Source organism: Nuphar pumila, chromosome 5 (genome assembly GCF_984573655.1).
Source record: "Nuphar pumila chromosome 5, dmNupPumi1.hap1.1, whole genome shotgun sequence".
NCBI classification, from domain to species: Eukaryota; Viridiplantae; Streptophyta; class Magnoliopsida; order Nymphaeales; family Nymphaeaceae; genus Nuphar; species Nuphar pumila.
In genome coordinates, this window is record NC_143253.1 from 135013161 (window position 1) to 135019163 (window position 6003).

Genomic DNA, 6003 nt, shown 5'->3' on the forward strand with positions numbered 1-6003 from the left:
CGACATTCTCTCTCTCTCTCTCTCTCTCTCTCTCTCTCTCTCTCTCTCTCTCTCTCTCTCTCTGTGTGTGTGTGTGCTGTTTGTTTCTACTCAATTCTCAGATTCAATGGTGGGCGTGGGTGGGAAAAAAGAGACAAATAGAGGAAATTGTTTGGTCCCTCGGAGTTCCCACGCAACCGAAATTCGCATGCGAAAGAGTGAGTGGGAACGAATTGCCCTTAATGCCTTCCATTTTCTAACGTGATTTAACTAATGTCCCCTGTTTGGGAACTGGCAATCGGAGAATTGTCGATGTGGAAATGAAAGACGACAATCCGTAGGTTTGGCAGCTGCTACCTTTCGATGGTGATAGTTGACAATTCCAATTTTGAGTGCAAATACAAAAAAATTACAGGATGGATATCTCTTACCTTGTTTCTCAATTCCATAATTTCCTCGTCAACGAATTTCACCTAAACAAACAATGTCGCCAAGACTGCAACTTCCTTTCTCAGGTTTCTCAAAATAAAGACGGGTCTAGACCTTTTTTTTTTTTTGAAAGGCAAGCTGGGGTTAGGCACCAGTTATACAACAATACCATTTGGGTTTTGAACCTGCAACGTTCCAACACAAGGTGACGTGCACTCCTACCAGACAAGCTAAGCCCTCCTTGGTAAAGACGGGTCTAGAGCTGAGAAACAAGTTGAGCCGCTCATTAGAGCTTGTAAAATAAACTCAGCTAACTAAATATGAAAAATAGGTTTTCTGCTTGGCTCCACTCCTATAGGCTCATTATGTAGTAATAAATATATTTTTATGTATTTTTTTAAAAGCAAGTTAGGGTTAGGCAGATCCCACCAGTTATTATTCAAGGTACCACTGGGTTTTGAACCTGCAAGTCTTTTTTTTTATATTCCTTTAACTCGAATTAATTATAAGCTTGAACTCAGCTTGGCTTGCCACAAGAATGAACCAAGCTTGAACACAGGCTCAATGAAACGAGGTGTGGGCCTCGGAGTTCTGCATCATTGGTGGGGCAATCTTAACTCGGCAGCGCCCTAACAAGGCTGGTTTCCAAGATGTCTAAAAGGGTTAATGGATCGGGTTCTTGTCAAATACCTCTCTCAACCCGTACCTGAACATTCAAGAATGCCAAACAAAAATGCTATATTTTGGCAGGATCTTCCAACATTTTCACAGGACCAATGGTTTTTCCATCACCCAGTCAAAAGACAGATCCACAAAAAAGTTAGAATTCAGGTCTACTCGAACCTAACTCGAGTGACCTGTGGGCTGGGTCTGTGGATATATATTTGCCTGGATATGTATTTAACCCGGGTATTAATTATGTATTATTATTTCTTAAGTGTAAAATGCCCTTTTAAGTTGCATGGGTCAGGTGTGTACTTCCACTCACATAAACCAGAACCGACTGGATGTTAGTTTGGTTAGTTCCCGTGAATATCCATGGGTCGGGTACCCGACCCATTGCAAAGCACCAGAATTGCAACTAAATAAATGGGGGGATATTAGTGAAATTTGTGGGACATCCACGGGTTATTTGGATGTGGCACGAAACAGTGCACCTCATATCTAATTGTGCCAAATTGACATTTGTGCCCTTCGGAGAAGAAGTGGATGGGTGGAAAGGGCATCAGATCCCATTGGCATGTCCTATGGTTGGTTGGTTGGTCAGTGATGACCCCGTCGCTGTCCCAGCCCCACCCACCAACCTTGGATGACAGCTAGCTTCTGCAATGCCTGGGCTCGGCCTAGTCCGGTTTTGGGCACCCCACAGCCCGGCCTGTCAACGTGCTGCATTGCCTGCCCTAAACTGACCATGTGTGTGCCGGACCAGACCTACCCGTGTCCTGTCCTTTGAAACGCACAAGTCACCCATCAAAATAGTAGACATGCTACTCTTGTTTGAGTTGTGTATGGAAACATGGTCCCTCTCTTGCAATGGCCCGCAAGAACTCTATCATTATTTTGATCACATTGATTTGCTACTCGTGCACACACACGTGTTGCCTAGGTTGAACTCCATGTTGTGTAGGTTGCTAATATGGGTGACCAAGTGGACCTTGGGTTCTTGCAAGTCCAAAATTTGGGTTTAAGTCATGAATGGGTGGCCTAGGTATTGGATTTAACGGGGGATTGGGTTGTATTAATCAACCAATGCCAATACCTGCAACAAAGCCTACCACGTTAAGGGAGAGCATCCAACTTGCTTGTTGACACGTGATGGAAATTAGAAGTCTGAGGTGGCAAGATTTACCACCAACTCCCTATGGTAGCGTAGTGATGGTTGAGGTCCCGACTGCAACGCGTGGCGCTCAATCGGGTGTACGGGGTGCCATACATCATCGTACGCCAGCCTACGGGCTGAACAGCGGTGTACGGTGCCCATGTACACCAGATTGAGCATCATGTCAGTCGGGACCCCAAACATGCACTGTAGCTATTGTGCGTGTTCAGCCTCTCACCGGAAAGAAACCAAATTCTCCTTTAGGTGCATCAACTATGTTATATATAAAAGAAGTTGGTACGGAAAAACCTTTTGTATAAGGTCTAAAATCGTAAATTGAGATGGAGTAGATCGATGATCCTGTAGTCATTTGGCTGGCTATGGAAATTAAAGAAAAAGCTTGCCCACTTTTCTGCATATAACTGATCTTATCTCTCTCCATGCCTAACGTGATACTTTCCCATCATAGGGCTCTCTATCTATAGATTGAGTCATTACCATGAGTTGATCCGTTCAAAACTCAGTTGACTGCTTATAAAGATAATGTGGAGCATCCTTGGTTCGACATTAGCACATAGGGTAAAGGTAGGCCCACCACTTCACTTTCACTCAGGTTGGATAGTGATCGGGTTGAGGTAAAATTGATTCGTTGGACCCAGATTCGGTCGGGACGGGTTGTGGATTGGGTTTTAGGGATTTAAGGTTTGGTTTAGACCCGATCACTATCCTAAATAATACTAGGTCTAGTCTTGACCCAATCTAAATGCAAATTGGAGCTTCATCCAGGTCCAATAAGGTCCAACTTAAGTCATTTTTTTGTGAATTTGGACATAAATAATGGTTTGGGGGCCAACCTCAGGGACTTGGGCCAAACGAAATTGGATTTGGCCCATTTCGGGGTTTTAGTGGGTCCAAACCCATTAAAAACATGTTCAGACCTCTTCAGCCGGCTCTTGGATGAACTGGTAAAGCAGCGAACCAGTTTGTCCAAAAATCGGTTCCTGTTAATTGGGGGTCGAGTGGTTGCCCGAGTACCCCAACCCACTGCATGCCATGGCAAAGGACTAGAGGCTCTTACCACCGATTGGGAGGAGTCCAGCCAGCCGAATCATGCTTGCCCCTGCATCAGACCAGATTAGGCCTCTCTTTTTATTTCGCCCTTGCCTAATTCCCAACCAATAATAGTGACTTTTCCAGTTAAGGGTGGGCAATGTGCCAGGTGGCCCAATGAGCCAAACTGACCTAGCCCGCCATAGGCCGGGTTTGGGCCAGGATTTTAGGCTCAGACCTATTAAGAACTGGTCTGAAACCCGGCCTAGAGGCTTCGGGCTACCAGGCTGGCACGATGGGCCTAAGTTATAGAAAATAAAATTAATTAAATTAAATTTTTATGAAAACTAAAAATCACATAGTAACTTGGGTACATGAAAACTTGTTAATTACTTTTAATTACCTAATTAATTGTAGTAATTTTAGAAGAAAGATAATTAATTGCATCAAATCACATTAATTGCACATATAGTTGGCTAGAATTGTTTTGTGTAGGAATCATCCTATTTGGGTTCGCCTGAACCTGACCAACTTTACATTGGGCCAATGGGCTTATCTTCAAACCCGTTAAGAAATGCGCCAAAACCCTAAAGCCCAATAGTAAATGGGTTGAGTCGTTGATCGATCAACGACCTAGTCTATTAGCAGGTTGGGCGGCCCTATGCCCACCTCTATGTTCAGTGGGTCTTTTTTTTGCGGGGGGGGGGGGGGGGGGGGGGGGGGGGGGGTGCTGCTGCAGGGATAAGTAAACTATAGGGATTGCCTTCATGGAATTGGAAACCCAGATCTCTTGGCTATGATAGTGCAACTCCAACAATCCAAGTGTCTCATTCGAGATATGAACCAACACAAGTCTTGAATAACAATCCAAATTAAGATATGCACAACCAGGATAATGGTGGGGCTCATTATATGTTTGAGAATCTAATGGAACAGTTAGGCTGAATAACGGCTACCCAACGAAGGCTAAATTCTTCAGCCCCTGTCTCTTTAGAGTACAACTGAAGAGGTTCAAGGATCCCCCATGATACAGGTTGTTAATCAACCAACAATCTTCTTCTCTTCGAGTTCTTTCCTGTGCACACCCCCATCTTAAATCCTTCACTCTTCTAGCTTCCCCTCCTTCCCCCAATTTTCCCATCCCCCTCATCTTTTTCCTCTCTCCCAGCCACCCATGGTGATCTGCAGTCTGACGGAGAACCGACCAACCAGTGGTCACCGACCACTTCAGGCCAGCGGAAACCCTGGCCATCATCGGCTCCAAAAATGGGCCGGTGAGGGAGGGTGTTCAAACCCTAACCCCTCTTCTCTATTTCCTCCTCTTTCCATCGTGGATGGTGATAGGGTTGAACGAGCTGGGTTCCTTTAAAACCCGATTTGTTTTATCTCACCCACCTCCCATACACCTGGACCCCATGAACCAATGATAGGAACCATTTTGGAAAACCATAACCAATTTCATCCTAATTCTAACCCATATAACACTTATTTGGACTCATTTTTTCTCCATAACCCATCAAACAAGACAGGTTTAAGCCCTATTACCTTATTAAACTTTCTTAGGTCCATTTAACCCAAACCATCTATAAAATTAACCCACGTTCAAAGTCTAACCTTTCCATTTGACATAGGTCCTACTCTAAAACCTATAGACTTGGATTCAGTTATAGTAAATCTGGACTCACTTAAACCTAATTAGACCCAAAAGCATTTTCAAATGGATTTTTCTTGCTTGACCCAAATATCATTTGTGGATCCATTTGAGTATTTTCTATATCTACCAAGAAACTATAGGATCCACATAGTGCTCCTATTGGGTTCTAGAGCGAAGTGAATATTGACTCCATGAGCCCCACCTGGTCTACTTGAAGTGGATCCGCATCATCAAGAAGTTGTTTTTATTCATTACCTGTTGAAAATTGAATGCGGTTGAGAAAAGCATAAACAGGATCCAGACTTGAGGGTAAGTTAAATGATGCATGAGCAAAGCAACGTGTAGTCATGGTCCAAGAGATCCATTTGGATCGAGTTCTACTTTAGGGTATTTATTTGAGTTCTATTCAGTTTTGAATATTTTTAATGTAATGAATCCATCTCCTATCCAAAATACACATAAGGGCTCTCGTCTTCCCCTATAAATACTCATTATAAGGATTATTCAGGAAGGTTGATTGGATTGAAATTGTTAATTTTTTATTTTTTATGCAGTAAAAATTCTTTATTTTCTATTAATTCTTCTTTGGTAGCATAGATCGGTAAGAGTAGTGTAACGTAGATGTCTCTTTGTGAATCGAGTAACTGATTTGCATTAATTTGTTAAGGCAAAACCATAAGGTCTCTCTTTTTTCCCCTATAAAATACTCATTACAAGGATTGTTCAGGGAGGTTGATTGGATTGAACATTGTTAATTTTTTATTTTTTATGCAGTAGAAATTCTTTGTTTTTTATTAATTTTGCTTTGGTAGCATAGATCGGTAAGAGTAGTGTAACTTAGTTGTTTCTTTGTGAATCGGGCAACTGATTTGCATTAATTTGTTAAGGCAAAACCATATCCAATTATAATTGGATGCATACATGGTTTTGATTTTTTGCTGTCAAATCAAACAAATATCCAAATTTGGCAGATATCCAAACTTTTTTACATGTGAAAAAGTGGATCTGGTATGAGCTTTTCACTGTCCGAATTTGAATCCCTTTAGCTAACATCCGTTTAGTTGGATATGAT